This window comes from Macaca mulatta, chromosome 17, assembly GCF_049350105.2.
Source record: "Macaca mulatta isolate MMU2019108-1 chromosome 17, T2T-MMU8v2.0, whole genome shotgun sequence".
Lineage (NCBI taxonomy): Eukaryota > Metazoa > Chordata > Mammalia > Primates > Cercopithecidae > Macaca > Macaca mulatta.
In genome coordinates this window covers 75,552,149-75,573,249 of record NC_133422.1, presented here as the reverse complement: position 1 = coordinate 75,573,249, position 21,101 = coordinate 75,552,149, and positions in this window count along the sequence as shown.

The window sequence follows — 21,101 nt, the reverse complement described above, 5'->3', positions numbered from 1 at the left end:
ACTCCAGGCTGTGCTGACTCAAAGTTTTGACCACATCTTGGCCCTTGCTTGGTGTGACTGTAATTCTGTTTTCCTCAGCTCTGCAAAGCATGCATTCTTTTGCAACAACCCATAAAAGCAGAAAAATAGGAAAAGATAATTAAAGATTCAGATATTTAAACCCTATTTGGCAGTTTCAGAAAATTACATAAGATAAACAATAATCAATATACTTACTACTTAGGAAGATTTCATTTTCTTAGCCTAATTTTGAAAAGTATAACTCAATGTCTGCAGAGCTGATTTATGAAAGCACATCAACTGAAAAATCTCTTTTACCCATTCACAGGGAACTTCCTCATTAGAAGTTGCTATATCTTAAGTAATGTGCTGAATAAAACAACGCCCTATTTTGTCTTAGGAATATTTAACCTGGATACCATTACACTACTTTTGAGTCAGTTTTAACATCAACTTTCAGTTTTTTTTAAAAAAAATCTCCATTTGCTTAAATGACTGGAAGTAGGAAAATGAGTGAATCCAGAGAAATTTCTTGGTGTGAAAATTACCAAATATTGCATTTATTTTTATATGTTATTTATTACTATCATGTACTTTATCCCATCTACATATTTCTTTGGCCTGGAAAAGAGATCTCGTTATGTAATACCAAACTCTTTTCCCCTTTAGAGAATACAACTGCAAGACTGAAATGGGATAACAATTTAGTTAGTCAAAATTTATTGCCTAGACCCTATATGTCCTATATGTATAATGTGGAATTTGATTATTTTGCTGAAGAAAATGAATCAGGGCTTATAGACTAACGCATAAAAAGACTGAATAAGAAATAAACTATAATGTAAACAATGGATGTATATTAGAGTTAAATATAAATACACAGTATCAATAAATAGTACTGGTAAAGAAGGATCATTTGTTTTCAGGATAGACTTTCCCATGAGACGATGGGAATTTCCTCACAAGCAATTTTCCCCTGACTTTCTCCCAATAGTACTGAATGTATCACTGATTACATGCATTCAAACATACACATGCAGACAAACACACAAACACAGACATAGACCTCTGCACATCATTATCACTCTCCTCCTCCTCTCTCATAATTTTTAATGGGAAAAAACTTTTTTCAATATACTAGATAAGTCTGAAATTTAAATCATTTGGGAGAGGATTTTAATAAATTCATGGTCATGGCAGTAGCAAAGATGAAATAAAATGATTTATTTAAAAATTCAGTCTTCAAATGAAGTCAGTCGATTTGTTAACAGACGGTTGTAGAATAGGATTGCACCCACAGTTTCAACAGGACGGATAAGGGTCTGAATGTGAATTTTACAGAAGAAAGTGAGCCTGAGGGAACTGAGGCATACAGAGTCTTATTTGATAGCATTTTCAGAGAGTAACATTTTTATCATATTTGTGGTCATAATTATCATGTTTGATAACATTTCAGAAGAGAAAAAAATGTACAATGCATCTGCACTTTTTGTGTTTTGCTTTGTTTTTACCACTTCTCATACTCACACCAATGTCCTACATAATGCTTTCTCTATATTGCCTCTATTCTCAATATTTTTATTTTATTCTCAATATGAATATTCACTTGTATTATCTCTATATTTTACATAAATATATATTATGCTAAAAATAAAAATAAATTTGAAAATCTAATAATGGATGTCATGCCTAGGTTTCCAAGGGATTATTAAAAAGCAAAGCTAAGCACAATGTGCTTTTAGCATATATTTTTATATTTACCATATTTCTTGACTTGTCTGTTAGTCATCCTTTCCTGCTTCTTTTTTTAAGACTGAAAGCACTGTGCGTGTGTGTGTGTGTGTGTGTAAGTAAAAAGCCTAGAAGAATTTAACAAATCAATATCTTAAACATGAATAATGATTGAAATGATTATTGAAATAACTTGAAGTTTTCATCTTCAATGAGGTGTGGTGAGAATTACTATAAATTGGAAAAATATGGGCACCAAGACTATTATGTGCTTTCCTCTATCTCCTGACCTAGAAAAAAAAAATCAACAGAGAAATGGCCTCAAACTAAACTACATTATCAGAGGAGAAAATTAGGGAAAAATCAATATAGCAAACTAAACCAAAATTAACACTCCCTGTAGCATTTTGATATGTTGCTAAGGGTTTTGTGTCTCATTCTGTTGGGGTCCGCATGTTTCCTAAACAAAGGAATGAACACACAAGACAACACAAGACAAGACAAACATGGCGGCCGCCTCAAATGGCGTGCTCTGCTTTATTTTATACAGTCGTTTGTGGAATGTTGCCAAGTCACAAGACACATTGTTGTTTTTCTGACCTTTCCCTGACTTTCTGGATTTTCAAGATGTTTACACATAAACAAGCCCCCAACGCCCTGCTTCGTTTGCAAGAGCAGGACTTATCGGGAACGCCCTGCTTCGTTTGCGAGAGCAAGACTTATCGGGGACGCCCTGCTTCCTTTGCAAGAGCAGGACTTACCAGGAACGTCTCATTTGTGAGCACATAGTCCTCTACACATTCACATCCTATATCCCTACATGTCCACCATCTTTCTTTCTACCTCTTGGTATAAAACAACATAAGTAAGTTATTTTGGTATACAAAGTCTACTATTGACAACAGATTCAATGCATCTCACCTCTACAGGTGAATATAACAGGTAAATTATTTTGGCATAATTTCTCTAAGCCCTTTCCATGTTATATGTTAAAACCAGAGTAACTTTGGATTACTGTTAAAAGATATAAAATCTATGTGACAAAGGCATTGCCCTCTGAGAATAAAAGCAGATAATAACAAACATAAAATTAAACATTGGAGACAGAGGTAGCTTTTACCATTTACGATAAAAAAAGAAGTTACACATAGTAAAATCCTGAAACAGCAGTTAATATGTAAGTGTATAGGCAGACAAACATGATTCAATTCATAAAATAAATGCCTGGAATTTCTAGTCACATTCTTTCTGGTAGAAATGTGATAATCATTATCTCTATGTCAAAGAAAAATGACAATGATACTGATAGTGAACTTAACAGGTTTCAAGTAAATTAATTAATACACTTTAAGAAATGGTTTTGGGATCTTCTAAGAGTGACTATTAAAGAAAACAATGTTGACGTTGATACATAGCTTGGAAAGAAAGACAAATTCTGAATCTACATTTTTATAAAGTATCCAGATGAAAGTGAAAACTAAATAAAGTATTACCATTACATCAACAAGTCATAAAATACATAAAATATTATCATATTTGAACAGATCTAGATTAAATGAGTTATTTCACTTTTTAATCTACTATGATGGCACAATACTTAAATCAGTGGTTTCCAAAGTACAGTCTCTAGCCTACAATCATCAGTATCTTGCAGGCACTTGTTAGAAATACTGGTTCTTAGACCCACCCAGACCTAATGAATCAGAAACGGTAGGGTGGGGCCCAGCAATCTGTGTTTTAACAAGCCCTCCAGGTGATTCTGAGCCACCATAATTTGCACCATTTATTTAGATAAAACTACAAAGGAAGGTAAATTATTATTTTCAAATTGTAAAAGAGTACTACAAAACGTAGAAGCACATTACAGAATAAACTAATTTTGTGTACATATTTTTCCAAGAGTTAAAATAAGGATAAAGAATAACTGTGTTAAATAATAAACTGGCTTAATTTCAGAGTATTTTACAATATTCATAAAGCACTTTTCCATACATTACTTATTTCATTGTCCTGGTAACACCTCCAGATTACTTGCCAAACATATCTTTATAAGCATATTCATTTCCTAGAGGTATTGAACTATACAAAATGCTGAATATCAGCAAAATAATTTACATGGATTAGCGATAAAATGACCCTACATGAAAGAAAAAAAAGTGACAAAACATGAAAAAATGCTTTAACAGGTATTGCTGTATTTAAAGAAAATAAGGGTCTGGACATACTGTTGCTTTTTTTCTCTCTTTTTTCTTTTTCTAATCTTCAATATTTCTAGTCACTGTTGCCTTTCTTCTTCACCTTTTTTTAATTTTTTCTAGGTCTGCAATTACACTCAGAGACATCGGCCAGGGTATAATTTTTCAACAATGGGAAAAATTATTATAACCGTATTACTAATCTTACATGACCTACATCCTTCATAAGGAGAAATCTGAATGAAACTTTAATGCTTATGAATACTTTTAGCTCCATGGCCTATTTGTTATCCCTAGGAGGTGGGTATTTAATCTGTCAAACATTTGTATAACACCAAAAGCAGTATGACCTTTGACCTGGGTCACTAAAATTGCACCCCATTCCAGTGACTTTTTGATTTCACCCAGCAGGTCTCATACATTTGTACTGTGCCTTATGGAGCGTTCAAGCAGAGTATGATCTTTGACTTCTGACCACCTGTGTCCCATACTTTTTGTGCGAAAGAAATAAATGACAGGCTTGGAGATTAAGTCTAGCACTCCTTTTTTTTGTTCAGGTGTATTGCCAGCTGAGTTGAATGACCCATGGGTGCCTTAATTTATAATAATTTTTTTTTTACTGTTATAACTTGTAGCAATGCATGTGTTACTGACAAATTATCTTAACATTCTGTGTCACAAATGGTTCTCTTCTTTGGTAAGTAGCTATATCAATCCAATAGAAAAGTATAACACAGTGCATGCACACATGCATACACATCCTTAATTACGGCATGTGTTTTCCATATTAATGTCATCGTCATTGTTCTTAAATCCAGGATCTGTGACATTTTGGAATGCTTTCCATGCGTGTACAAGTGGGTTGTTTTACCTATTACTATTCCAGACCTATCCTGAGAATCACATTTGGAGATTCCATCGTGAGCCACTCTCATTTTAGCAGTTCTGAAAATTTCTATGAGAACCAACAAAAAAAGAACCTCGCTAACAAAGCATAAAATCTAAATTTTCTCTTCATTTGTCAATCACTTTAATTCATTCATTCAAGAGATAATTATTGAACATCTACTATGTATCAAGAGTTACACCAAGCACTGTGGAAAATACAAACGGGAGTTTCTTTTTTCCAAGAACCTGATAAAGGAGTTAAGACAGATGCACAAATAACTATAGCATAGGATCAGACTGCGTAAGTTTCAAACAAGAGATGCAAGCGATAGTTGGCTTGACTAAGAGACAGGAGGAAAGGCTTCATGGAAGAGGTGGCATTGATCCTAGGACTTGAATGATATAAAATATCAAGAAATATGTATAAAGGAAAAGAAAATAATTTCAGTGGGAATGAACAGCACAGATTGTTAAAGGATCGGGGGGAACTAGTCTTGTTTAGCAAAATAGTCCATACTGAATACATAAAAGACAGGAGAAGAAAAGAAGTGAGACAACTAGAAAAATATAGAGGGAGCTGGATTAAGGAGGATATTAAATTTCATGCTAAGGATTTTTAACTTTATAACAATAAGGAGTTAAGAGTCATCAGATTTTTAAATCAAGGAAATAAATTTTGATCAGAGATTTTAAAATAAGATTGTATCAGTAGATGATATCACCATTATCGGAGTCACGTGAGGCTGATTCCTATTTCCAAGTCGTAAACATATTAGTGATATGAAGAAGCATGTTTATCATTCTTCTTGTGTCTAAATTTCCTCACCTGAAAAAGTCAGGTTGCTTTTGTATCAGAGTTGCTTTGAGAATTTATTTAGGTAATATTAATATACGTAAAGCATCTGTAAACTAAAGAGCTTCTGCACAGCAAAAGAAACTACCATCAGAGTGAACAGGCAACCTACAGAATGGGAGAACATTTTTGCAATCTACTCAGCTGACAAAGGGCTAATATCCAGAACCTACAAAGAACTCAAACAAATTTACAAGAAAAAAACAAACAACCCCATCAAAAAGTGGGCAAAGGATATGAACAGACATTTCTCAAAAGAAGACATGCATACAGCCAACAGACACATGAAAAAATGCTCATCATCACTGGCCATCAGAGAAATGCAAATCAAAACCACAATGAGATACCATCTCACACCAGTTAGAATGGCAATCATTAAAGAGTCAGGAAACAACAGGTGCTGGAGAGGATGTGGAGAAATAGGAACACTTTTACACGTTGGTGGGACTGTAAACTAGTTCAACCATTATGGAAAACAGTATGGCGATTCCTCAAGGATCTAGAACTAGAAGTACCATATGACCCAGCCATCCCATTACTGGGTATATACCCAAAGGATTATAAATCATGCTGCTATAAAGACACATGCACACGTATGTTTATTGCAGCACTATTCACAATAGCAAAGACTTGGAATCAACCCAAGTGTCCATCAGTGACAGACTGGATTAAGAAAATGTGGCACATATACACCATGGAATACTATGCAGCCATAAAAAAAGATGAGTTTGTGTTCTCTGTAGGGACATAGATGCAGCTGGAAACCATCATTCTCAGCAAACTATTGCAAGAACAGAAAACCAAACACCGCATGTTCTCACTCATAGGTGGGAACAGAACAATGAGATCACTTGGACTCTGGAAGGGGAACATCACACACCGGGGCCTATCATGAGGAGGGGGAAGTGGGGAGGGATTGCATTGGGAGTTATACCTGATGTAAATGACGAGTTGATGGGTGCTGATGAGTTGATGGGTGCAGCACACCAACATGGCACAAGTATACATATGTAACAAACCTGCACGTTATGCACATGTACCCTAGAACTTAAAGTATAATAATAATAAAAATAAAAATAAAAAGCATCTGGGCTATAATGGCTGAACAAAAATCTTGCATTTCTCTATTTTTCTCCAAGTGTTTAAATGAATGGAGAATTGGGAACTGGAAGTAGGAAAATAACAATGTAAATGTAAACCAGGGTGGCTTACATTACAGCATATTAAGATTTTATTTTAATAGCAGTTTCTATAAAATACAATAGGTCTTCAACATAGATGTGTACACATGTTTATGGCATATAGATGCAGTAGAATAATACTTAGCTGATCTAATTTACACTACTTAATTTCAGTATCATGGATGAAAACATTTCAAGTTATAGGTCAAACTTCATATTTCAGTTCACACCTTAACCATGTAGATAACATGCTCCAATATTTGGTTGCACAAGTCAAATGAGTCATTTCAGTATGAACTCAGCTTTAAGTCTCTTAATTTACATAAGACAGAAGCCTCTTGTACTTTAGCAGAATTCTAAACAGTATTTTCATCTTCTAAAAACCTATTCCTCCTCTATATATACATAAAAATATGTAAAACAGTAGTTTATATAACTTTTACTTGTATATATGAAATAGTATAACCAGTACAATTGTTAACAGAATATCACAACACAATTCTCAATTAAAATATGAATAGTTTGAAATGTGTACATAACTTTTTTTTGACTTCACAATTCAAGGAATGCATATAAAACTCAAAATGGGTCACTGTGGAAGACTAAGTGTCTCCTGTCAGGGTATTGGATTCAGCATTGCACTTGTGGCATCTCTCCCCCCCCCCCAAAAAAAAAATCCTCTTTATTAATAGCACTTGTTTTTCGAACATTAAGTCATTAATAGGCAATGTGACTTTAGATTCTACCTATTTGCCTGTGCGTGAAGAGGCTACAAACTCTCAGTCAGAAGATGTCATCTGGAAGTTGTTATGGTAGAGACTAGAGGTGTTGGGAAAAAAACAAATGTAAATAAATACAATAATGAAATCCAAAACACTCATGAATATTTAGCTATGTTCTGGACATTGCCAAATCTGACTCCCGAATTTGGTCTTCTCAAATGTTCTCCAACCCCCAACCCTCTCCACAATGCCTGTATCTTCTCTTGTGAATGTCCCAGATTGTAAAATGAAGCTGATGAGGACCAAAGACTAGCAGACTGACTGACAAAAGACAACGGAACAAGGGGTGATGAGGGCACCAAAGAGCTGAGGAACTCTGCAAACAGTTGATGCCCTTCCAGTCTGGAGAAAGATGACCTTGCCTGGAACCTCAAAGTAATGGCTCTCACATTCTATAAACAGATTCTTTACATGTGCCTATGAAATAGCATAACCAGTCAAATCAATTGTTAACAGAATATTATAATACATCTCCACCTCCCTCTCTATCCTTCATACATTTTTTTTGCTTCTCCTTTTGTAATGGTTGATGGATGGAAATTGCTACAAGTGCCACTAAACTTGACTCAGCAGAACCTAGGCTAAGTTGGAACAAAATTTTATTTACAATCATGATATAGTCCTGATCTCTTAACTTACACACTGGCAATGATTTTCAATGTCACAGATACACAGATCAGTGTCCATGCATGTCCTCATGCTGCAGATGCTCAAGAATACTTGCTGAGTCTCTGCCTACCTTAAAAAAAGACTTATTTATTTATAGACATAGAGTTTTTAGTTTGGGGATTATTCCTATAAATGTGGCAATTCTTGTGCTCACATTCAGTGAAGATGGAATGAATTTGTTGCGTAAGAAAATAGTATATTGTGCTTATGTTTTTAACTATCAACCTACCCTTACAAATTTGCAACCACAGTTCTTTTACTTTAAGAAAACAAGTCATGCATTAACCTTCACCAGGGAAAATTTATACAGAAGAAATTCTGCATCTAAATATGTTCTAGAAATATGGCAATCTAAATAATTATGTAAATATACCACCATATCTTGCTGAAAATAGATGGAAAAAGGAAGACGGTGAATGGGTGAGTGGGTGGGAAAGGGGCATATTCAGTCTTTAATTTATTTCATTTTACATTTTCACCTCCTTACCTTTCCTACCTTTTCTTTCCTTCTTTCCCTTTTCTAATGACTGAGGAAGGGCAAATTGCTGCAAGTGTCACTACTTAAATTGGAGGAAACTAGACCAAGTTGGAACAAAATTTTCTTTACATCATGATACAGTCCTCATTACTTGGCACTGGCAATGATTTCTAGTGACACACACACACACACACACACATATATATATGTATATATATACACATATGTATATAAACACATATATATATGTATATACATATATATATAAACACACACACACACACACACACACACACAACCAGTGTCCTAAATAACACTGCAAAAATGGGAAGGTTTGTTTCGCTTTCACAGAAACAATTTTACTCCTTGTTTAAGGAATGAAAATTTCCAAATTTGAGAATCACTGGCTTAGTTAATTAATAAAGAAATCTTAAGTTAAAGCTGTGTCCAGTTCCCTGCTCAGTCACTTCCCAGCTGTGTGATTACAGGTTAAACTCCTTGAATCTCAGTTCCTTCAACTGTAAAGTAGCTAGGGTTGTAGTGAAAATTTCATGCATCAATGCAAAGTGCTTACCATGTGATTCTTAATAAATGGTACCTATTCTTATTAATACCTCCATACCATTTAACTGCAACCACTCACTGCCTTTGGTAAGAATATTGTTATGACACAAATAAAAGCTGGAAACAAATGAGTTTTTTTATAGACTCTAAGGATTAGCTTTAAAAATGATAGAAGCAAATGACGGTGACCTCCAATGTACTCATAAAGATTTTTAACTTGCCAAAATAAATTTTTATTAAATTTCATCGATATTGTCAATAGTTGTATCTAATAACATTTTTCAAAAGGGCAGAAAACAATAGAGAGGACCAACAACAGCATGGAAAGTAACCAAAGTGTATAAGAAAAATAAGGGGGCTGGATGCGGTGGATCACACCTGTAATCCCAGAATTTTGGGAGGCTGAGGTGGGTGGATTGCTGGAAGTCAGGAGTTTGAGACCAGCCTGACCCACATGGCAAAACTCCATCTACACTGAAAATACAAAAATTAGCTGGATGTGGTGGTGCATACCTGTAGTCTCAGCTACTCAGGAAGCTGAGGCAGGAGAATTGCTTGAGCCCAGGAGTCAAAGGTTGCAGTGAACCAAGATCACCCACTGCTCTACAGCCTGGGTAACAAAGCAAGACTCCACCTCAAAAAAAAAAAAAAAAAAAAAAAAAAAAAAAAAAAAAAAAAAAAGAAAGAAAGAAAAAAGAAAGAAAGAAAAGAAAACTAAGGAACCACAATAGGAAAGTGTGTGACTGTCTGAGAATTTCTGCTTGCTATGTCCTAACAAAGGATAGACCGAGAATCAACTAAAATAAGAAAAGAAAGATTAAAAATTAAAACAGATTACTGAAATCTTTAAATTCTCAAATATTAGATTGCACAGTATGAGATTGCTATGAGTTGCTTCTATGTGATTTAAATAATGAATGAAGAATGCAATAATTATAAAAATGCTTTACTTAGAATATACACCAATTTTTACCATATTGAGAGAGAAAAATAAGTAAACTCTGTTAAATTATCCTGTATATAAAGAATAATTTAATAGGACAGTTTTTTCTGCTTCTACTATTTTTAGCTTACAAATAAGAAATAGAGAATTTTTAATATTTATTATTGATTATGGTGGGTATTATACTAACAGCTTATAAGTTTTACCTCATTCCATCATGACCCTTTTTTGGGACATGATAACCCAGTGAGTTGAGGGCTATTATTTCCCTATTCTACATGTAGGAAAATAGGATGAAGTATCTTAATAACTTAAGTATCTTAATCGAAGTCACTAGTTTATTTAGTGGAGCCATCTGAATATGAACCTGGACCATCAGGCTCCAGAGCCCAAACTATATTCTTTAAATATAGAAAGGGAGAAAAAAAATGAAGCAACTACTAAATATCATTTAAAAACACAAAGGATATGGTAAATTTGGTGTGATAATCTTGTATTTTTATTATCTCATTTATTTAACTTACAAACAAAAATGAAATTTTATTATTTAAAATGATTATTGACATGATTAAATTGACACCACAGTTGTTAAAGGTAAAAAATATATATATCACGAAAACATTAGTACAAAATTGTTAGGAGCATCAACCCTAACTTACAATGCAAATCTTTCCTAGTCCCACTTTTAAATATGCATAAAAGTAACAATATTTAGTCCACATAAAGGCAAGTAGTGTAACTCATTACTAAATATCAGAAATAATTCCATTTCTTAATAGCGAAAAAAGATAATTGTTTGTACAATAAAAAGTAATTTCCATTCACACTTTAAATTATGTTTTCTTTTATATATTTTTCAACCTACACTAAGCTCATCTCAAAATTCTTATTGTCATTGAAGATTTTATGAGAAGCCAGGAAGTCTACATAATGGGAAGGAAAGATGAATTTGATTCACCTTTCTGATTGATTCTAATTTTTTATTTTAATATTAGCCAGTGAAATACCCCAATCCTAGAAAAATAACAACAGTGTTTTCTATTTAAGGGAAAAGTCAGAGAAATTGAGGTTGGAAGGGCCCATGCAAGAAAATACAGATAATTGCAATTTAGCATTACAAATTAATTTCCTTGGATTCTGATATAATACATCACTCTTGAGGTCTTAGTTTATGGTATAGTATGGTACTTTAAAAAAAAAAAAAACATATTTTACCTGTGTCAGAACTTTTAGAGTTGACAGTCATACCCTGCACTATTATAATTTCATTAAGCTGGTAAGTGTCAACTTATGAGGTCTTCTGGGGAATAATTCTAATATATACTTTCCACAGAGGATACCTTGTTATCAATAAGTGCTATGCTTCCAATAATTAATTATATCCAGCCTTATTTTGACATACTTTATAATTAGTCAGTGTATGTCTATATTTTATATTGATACCATTTATTATATATTTGGCTAAAATATTACTGCCATAATTATAAAATAGAATTTTTTAATTGCACATTTTTTGCTCGCTGAAGCAAAAACCAAAAATTTTTGCAAAATACGTTAAAAATATGTATTTCTGCATTAAGAGAAACATTTTAGCAATAATTTTTTACCATCTTATTTGCAATAATAGTACATACCAAATAAATGTCTATGCACTGTTTTCAATTATAAAGAAGTACTTAATGCTTCTGTTGCATAAAGCACAGTTCTAGATAAGGTAGAGAGTACTTTAGAAAATGACACAGTCTGGTGTGGGAGATAGGGCATGATAAAAAGTAGTCATTGTCACACCAGAGGTAGGATAAATCACTAGGAAGAAAGAAATTAAATCCAGGTGGGCTCAGGAAAGGCTTCTGAGTGGAGATGGTGTTTAAACCAATCTTTGAAGGATGGAAGTTCTCTTTTGAGTCACATTCTTAGATACATTTATATTATATATCGATAAAACATTCTTCTAATCTGTATTAGTTAATACATTTGAGTTATTCTTTCAGCATCCCTCACTCTGCACAGTTTAGTCACTCAACATAGTTTCATTTTATGAAGTAAACTATACATTGGAATTTATTTTTTATAAAATACAGCTATACAATGTGCTTGTGTTTTAAGCTTAATTACAAGAGTCACACAGATTTCAAAAATTAAAAACTTTACTAAATTAAAAAGTTACTGTAAGCTAAAGACAATTTATTATTGAAGAAAGAAAAATGTTTTTGTATAAATTTAGTGTAGCCTAAGTGTACAGTGTTTTGAAAGTCTACAGTAGTGCACAGTAATGTCCTAGGTCTTCACCACTCGCCAGTCACTAACAGACTCACCCAGATAAACTGCCAGTCCTGCAAGCTCCATTTGTAGCTCAGTGCACATATACAGGTGTACCAGTTTTTAATCTATTATACCTATTTTTACTATATCTTGTCTATGTTTAGTGCCCAAATACTTGCCACTGTGTTACAATCACTTACAGGATTCAGCACAGTAACAGGTACCACAGGTTTCCAGTCTAGGAGTAACAGGCTATATATACCTTATAGCCTAGATATGCGGTAGGCCATACCAACCAGGTTAGTGTAAGTACATTCTGTGATGTTCACACAACAACAAAATCGCCTGATGGTGCATTTCGCAGAACTTATTCCCTTGGTTAAACAACACTGTATATGCTTTTAAATGAGTAGTGAAGATCATAGCACTGTGCCTACTACCATAAAAGAGGTCCTCAATTATTAACTATCAAATTAATTTAAAAATTACATAATTGCATATTTGATTCGCTTCTTCTTGGAGCCATTTTATCCATACAGCTTGTCATCATGTGCCACATACATAAAAACAGTAAAGGACTTGGGCGAAGGCTCTGCCTTGTCTTCGACAGCTATCCATCTGTAGTAAATATCTGCATCTCTTTGCCGCTGAACTTCCACATAATTTGGTTAACGTGTGAGTGTGACCTTTTATCTGCATCTGCTTTAAACTGTGCTTACCATTGAAGGTCTGGAAGATAATACAAACTTAATAAATGCTTGCCTCATTTTTCATATTAAAAAAACTATATGGATATCTATAGTAAAGGACTACGATGAGGATAAAATGGGATAATACATGCAAAAATTTTTAAAAATTCTACACTGTATGTCTTGTGTGTTACATACACACAGTTTCACATGTGTGGCTAGAGTTTTTCCCTTCCCTTCTTCCTCCAAACTTTTTAAAAATAGTAGCATCCTGTTTTTCTTTTTAACAGGAAACCTCTGACTAAGAAGCAACATGTAGTTTTAGAAGTAAAATACTGTTGAACCAACTATCATTCCCAAGACCCCCCACTATAAACATGTTAGCAGCGGTGATAAGCATTGTTTCAGCAAACTTGGACTTTTAAAATGTAGACAATTTAGTTTACTCTTTGATATTTGGTTTTTAAAGAGTCTTGTTCAATAGGAAACTAGCTGATAGACAGATTGAGTTCCTCCTTAGAAAGCAGATAAGATTCATCATGGACACAACTGCTTAATGCAAGACTTACTGAAAAACAAAAATGATGTTCCCCCCCAGTTGAAGACTTTCATTCTTTAAAAGCTGATTAAGTTTTAGAACCAGCTGTGTAAGAACTGCCAAGTCAGTGTTGAAAGGTGATTCTGCATGCAAGTATTCCAATTCATGTCAGACCTTAAAAACACAAAACCATCTTAAGCATTTGATGGAATCCATCAAATGACCATTACCACAACCACACATACAAAGGATGGACAAATTAAAGCAGCAACATAAAAAGAGACACATGATGTGACTCAGAAATAAGGAAAATAAGACAGGCATGGTGGTTCACGCCTGCAATCCCAGCACTGTGGGAGGCGGAGTTGGGCGGATCACCTGAGGTCAGGAGTTCGAGACCAGCCTGCCCAACATGGTGAAACCCCATCTCGACTAAAAATAAAAAAATTACAGGCGGTACATGCCTGTAATCCCAGCTACTCGGGAGTCTGAGGCAGGAGAATCGCTTGAACCTGGGAGGTGGAGACTATGGTTAGCTGAGATCGTGCCATTGCACTCCAGTCTGGGTGACAAAGTGAGACTCTGTCTCAAAAAAAAAAAAAAGAGGAAAGTGAAGACATTGTTATTATAGCAAATAAAGTAAAAGCAAGTAAGACCATCCATAATGGGAGCTAAATGGACAGAATAACTAACACCTGAGGCTGAGGAGCAGAAGCAGAGTAACCCAAAAGAATGAACATCACAGTTAATAAGAGGAGACAATGTGTCCAAAAGGGAGTGAGGTTCAGCTCCCTTCCTAGGAGGAGAAGCGTTGCCAGGAAGGACATTCTAGAGAATAGAGACTGAAGACCATAAACTTTTGAGAAACTGAAGATGTACTGAAAAAGGTAGATGAGCAAACCCCAAAACACCAACCACAGTGGCTGTTGTTTAGGTCAAAACATCTGATTAGAATTTCTGTGAGTTTGCCGTATGACCTCCCTATTACAAATGCAGTGGTCAGTTCTCCATTCCTCCTCTTATGTGACTCCTCAGTCATGTTTGATGTTATTATTCATTCCCTTCTTAAAATAGCTTTGACTCTGAAACATCATTCTCTCGGTATTCTGGTCTACCTGTCTCACTGGTCTCTCCTTTAAAGCTTCCTTTTCTGTCATTTTCTATCCCCTTAACCTCACTTTCATGGGAATTTAATAAATACATTTGCTTTGGTCAGTATTTATACTAACAATAAAAGAACAGATAAGGACTTACCAGATAACTTAGATGTTTTTCTAAGTAATATCTGAATGTCATTATAGTACCATAGTATGTTTCACAAATTCAAAAGAAATTTGAAGAGAGAAAAGCTGTATGAGAATTTATTCATTATGAATTACGTGCTAGTTTATGTATGTCAGATTCAAAATATCCACACAGGAACAGTCAGCATTATATTCAGCTCTACATTGTAATTTATACAAAGCATACCATCATCATCAGTCAACAAATTAATGTTGTCAACCTTACTCTTTTGTTTTTATAATTGTTTTTTCATTTTTTAGTTATGTCAGTGCTATAAGCATAACAATTTACTTAACTTTATGTTTATCTATATAAGGTGATGTTCATATTTTATAACAATCTTTCTATTGTGTTTCTCATATTTGAAAAGTATTGTGTAGAAAAAGCAGGAAAACCATTATTTGAATTAGTTACTTAATGATATAAGAATGTATAATTCCTATAGGGGATAATGATATAAAAATTGATTACTCCTTTACAACATATGAACTCTGCTAAATAAGTCAATAATTTTGACCTTAACAATAATTTTAGTATTATAATTTTGAATCAAGTTTTCAATAGTCTGCATCATGTAAAAAGTTTCTATTGATTAGTATTTTCTGAGCCACAGAAATAAAAATGTCAAAAATTTATAAAGAGAAAAAAAATCCTTTTTTATTTTGTAATCAGTTGTTATAAAATTACTGCCAGCAGTAGCTTTGTTAAGTCTATACAACACAAGGGTAGTAGCCATTTGATTGGAAATGATTGATTACCTAATACTTCAGGCATTTTAATAAATGGTTAAGATAGATTGAATTTTCTAATAAGACAACTTAATTGACTTTGTAAATATAATCTGAGGTTGACAGCCGGTGACAAACTCAGAAACTTTGTCAATAGAACTGTCATGACCACACTATTATAGTGACATTAAGAAAAAGGTCTTATCTGTGGAATTCCCATTTTCTTATTTGAAACTTAAGACTAGTTTCTTGAATTTTTCTCATTGATGGCTTTTTTGCTCTCTGTACTATCAGGTCTGTGATAGTGTTTGTTTAAATGTCTGGTTCATCCTCTGGAGTCTATATTGTTCAACACAGTAGATTTCCTTGAATCTTATCTAACATCTAACATAATGCCTTACACATGTTAGGCACTCAAGAAATATTTTTTTAATTTTAATTAATTTTAGCTATGTTTAATATATACATATATTTACATTTATATTTTTTCCATACCTTGTGCAAAGGACGGCAAAGGAGAAAATAAGTCATTTATATAAGATGCAAAGTTGGTTGTCAGGGGTTGTCCTGCAAATTTATTTGCACCTTCCAATCCAGATAAACCGAAAGGATTCGACTGAGGCTAGCTTACCAGGCCATTACAATTGGTCCACACATTGTTGTGATTTTAATAATTTCTCCTGCTTATTTGTCCTTAAGAGCTTGTTTAGGAAACTGATCTGGAATAAGGTGTTCAATTCTCACCTCTACTGCTATCCATCTAAACATTCTTACCCTGATCCAGAATTTGGAAGCAAATTCCATTTTAGTAATTTTATATTGCATGCTGTGCTATTTTTACTTTCCTAATTTTAAATTTGTATTTTCTAATTCTTTACCTGCCTATGTTCTTAATCTGAAAATTCTTCATAAACATTCACGGCCTTCTGGTTGAGATCTTCCCTTCTTTGAAACAAATCCTTATGTTTTCATCCCTCATACAAAGGCCTGTTTAAGTTCTTCTGTAAACTCTGTTATGTCTTCACTGCCAACATTGTGGGATTAGGGATCAAAGAGGAAGCAAAGCCAACTCTTCTGAACTCTGATTTCCATTCATCTGAGCATTTTTAAAAAATGGCAAATTAACCAATCCTGGTGACTAGTAAGGCTCAAGTATTTTATAACTATTGTAACTATCCCAACAAAATAAAGGCATAAGGGCAACAGGTAAAGTGAAAGGTCTTCTAAGATATGGAAATAACTTTCTTGTGTCTGTAACTTTTACTTTAAATGTTTCAATCGTACAGGTTTTATCTTAAATCCAATAATATATCAGTTAAAAATGCATCGTGAAAAAGTTACAATAATAAAATTATAGAGAATAGATCTCTTAAGTTGACTGATAAACTCTTCATCATGTTTTCAATATTTTATTGCAATTAAAATTTAACTTTTCCTAGTTATGAAAGTAGTACCACAAAATGAATGAATGCTAGATTGTCTGCTCCATAATGATGTTTCTTATTATGAACCAATTACTTCACTTATTTTCAAAGTTGATAAAAACCTTGCTCAATACGAGTTTTCTAGACAACTCTCTCACTGTGTCATTAATAGTCATAGCTCCTGGTTTTCTTTCTTTGATTCAGATTAAGCACAAAAGAAAGGCTACAAACTCAGAAACCACTTTATAGCAAGTAGCATGACTTCGGTTCTACAACTTTTTCCATGAGACAGAAAGCAATTGATGTATGTCTCCATGGCTTTATTGAAAGTTTTTATAAGTCTAGACAAAAACCTATACAGAAACTGCTTACAACCCTGTAACTACAGAACAAAATGTGTGCAGCCTGACTCTCCATGGAGAGTCAATAATTCCAGTTAGACTCCTGATTTCTAGGAGTAGACCATTTATTTGTTTATAACTTAGTTACAATTCTAAATATTTTCATGTCCTTATTTAAACCTCACTAAACTGAAGATTTCATGAACTAATAAAAAACTCTTGATATATTATTCCAGTCTTCACTTGAAATCCACTTATAACACAGTATTATAAATTAACATTTGGTGTTTTTTTTTTATTCTTACCTAAATGTAATAGGATAACAATTGCATAGAAATACATAATATTTTAAGTGCTTCTTGTAAGATCATAATATTTATTTTTGAAAAAACAGTCTACAGAAAGACAAGGGCAGAGTATTGGATAATAACCAAATGTCTTTGTAAATAATCAGTGCAAGCATTATAATTAATTGACTATTCATGCATTGAAATTGCCTCTTAAAAAGGAGTACTAAATCAAATCTATTTGGCTTTTAGTAAAGTTTGATTTAATCCTGTGTACCATATCTGTCATTAAACCAATATTGCTGGGCCTAGTAATGTTTAAATGTGTTGGAAGAATGAAAAGTTATGTTTACTAAGATAGGTAGCAGAAATCAGCCAGAGCTAGTTTAGGTAGAAAGAAATAATTCCATATAAGGATACAAAAATTCTCTTGGAGTAAGTCAATGCCTCTTAAGTTTCTAGAAAGAGAAAGTCGTAAAGTCAAACTACTCACTACCCGTGCACATCTACTATATGATAGTAGCTTCAATTATTTTCTTTCTAAGATAACTTCTTTGCTTCTCTCACCAAGAGTGCAGATGGATCATGATCTTCCATGTTATAGGTCTTCCTTTGGTCTTAACTCTAAATATGAGAAATAAACTACATTTGACCCTCAGGTACTCACTCCTGGCCCCAATTAATTATAAAGAGGGGCCAGAATCATATTTTGCCAAAACATGACTTGGCAGTGTGGTGTGGGCTAGAGTATACCTCCAGATTGGAGATAGTTTTTGGAAAAAGGAGAGTCTTGGTGAACTTGGTAGGCATTCAATACAAAATTGATTCCTTCTTATTATCGTTACCGGATTTTATTCGCAAATTAATGAAAAGACTTTCATAGCTGTTTTGAAAGTAGCTCTTGTACAAAGAACTTTTCTACAGAAGGAGGAATATAAAAATGAGGTAGATAAGATTCCTATTCTCAAAGTGCTTTATAATTGGATAGTTGCAGTACTTGAGGATTTCTCCAATTACCTCACTGTCTATTATGAGATTATCATATATTTCTGTTACAAAATGCAGATTTACTAACTTACAAAACGTATACATATGTATATATTTATGTATATGTATATGTATATATATGCTTTGCATAGATATTGCAAAGATAGGTAGATAGATATTGTACATATGGGTATATGTGTATATCTGCCAATAATGTCCTCAATAAATAGCAATAAGGGTAAAATATTTTAAAAATCAAAGAATTACTAACAGTGAATGGTGTGAGTCCTGTTTCCTAGATTTAAGAGGTCTATAAAGATACAAAAGAATTGATCCAAAACTCTTCTAAAAAGCCCCAATGTCAGCTTTGAGTAGTCCACCAACTATTTTGTTTCTATTGTTTTGTAAAATTGTTAGAAGATGAGATATTTACAAAAGTGCTGAAGGTGTGGGGAAAGTTACCCCTGGAGAGACAGTGGCCCCCTCTTTTTACCCTTGCCCTCACATTTTAAAGCTAAAGTCAGATCATGCCACTCCTCAGCCCAAAAACTGCCAAGGCTCCACATCTCCAAATGAAAGACAAAAATCCTCCCAGTGGTCCTCAGACGCCACAAAATCTGCTCTTCCCTCTTCACTCTCTGATCTGTGCTAAAACTCTCCCTCACCCATTCCGCTCCTAACACACGACTCTTCTCACGACCCTTCACACATCCTAGGAGCTTCTGCACTTGCTGTTCCATCCACCTGGAGTTCTCTTTCTCAATTTTTATATGGCCCCTTCCCTCATTTTCTTTGGTGCTAAAATAGAAACGCTCTTTCGACACCCCAGCCTTTTTAAATCTCACCTGCTTTATTTGCCTGCCTCTATATCTGGCATAGCATATTCGCTTAGACTGAAGCATGAGGGTTATAGATGAATGTAGTCATTTTGTCATAGAGGGAGCTCTGAAGCATTATATGAAAACACAGATCCTAGAAAAGTTGTGAAATCATGTTGGGAGATAATTAAAAAGTCATAGATTCTCACCGGTCTGAAATAGTTTATGAGCAATCTACCCCAAAGTTGATAAGAAGTTGAGATTCTGTGGCCATGAAGAAGAGGGTTGGCAAAGTTTTGTAGTGGCCCAAGTGTTATTTAATAGGCAATGAAGTGTATGGTATTGGAGTCAGAAGAAAAGAGTTCAAATATTAGTAATGCCACATCTTTGTTACAATGTTGGGCAAGACCATAAAATAGTTCATAAAATGTGAATAATAGAAACTTTAAAAATGAAAGAATAAAGAATGAATGTTTAAAGTCACTTATACTTATTTATTAAAAAGAAAAAGAAGGGCCAGGGGTAGTGGCTCACATTTGTAATCTCAGCACTTTGGGAAGCCAAGGCAGGTGGATGACCTGTGGTCAGGAGTTCGAGACCAGCCCGGCCAAGATAGCAAAACCCTGTTGCTAATAAAAAATACAAAAAAATTAGCCAGATATGGTGGTGCAGGCCTGTAATCCCAGCTACTCAGGAGGCTGAGGCAGTTAAATCGCTTGAACCTGGGAGGCAGAGGTTGCAGTGAGTCGAGATCATGCCACTGCACTCCAGCCTGGCTGACAGAGATTCCATCTCAAAAACAAAAAAAGAAAAAGAACTTATAATATCTGGTTCATTTGGTTGTAGTGAGAATGAGAGAAAATATGAAAATGTTCTATATAAAAAGACAATCTGTTATTATTGTTTTTGATGATTAGAATAGTAGTAAGATAAACACATTGAAAAAAAACGTGAAGAAAATTTCAAGAAAGATTATAAATCCTGGTGTGAGAAAATATACTCATTGATACAAAGATGTGCACAACTGGAATCACAATGTGATGATGAAAGTATAATAAATAAGAAAAAATAAAATAATAATAATGTAGAGGATTACTATGTGCCAGATACTGAGCTAAAATTTTTACAGCACTATCTCTCCAAACAATTATAGCAATCCTATGAGGCAAGGACCTTATTATTCCAATTTTACAGAGGAGAAAACTAAAATAGTAACCAGCTGAAGTGCATGTATGTGGCAAATGCCTCAACAGTGATGAGAATTGTAAATTTATTACTCATTTGGTGTTTTACCACTCATATTCACATTATTAATCTAAACACATAACAATATATATCTTTCATATAACCAGTTTCTAGTTCTTCTTTGAAAGTGAAAATAAAAAGTAAACAAAATTAATATTTGCCAGGACTCAAAAGCAGACACACACACACACACACACACACACACACACACACA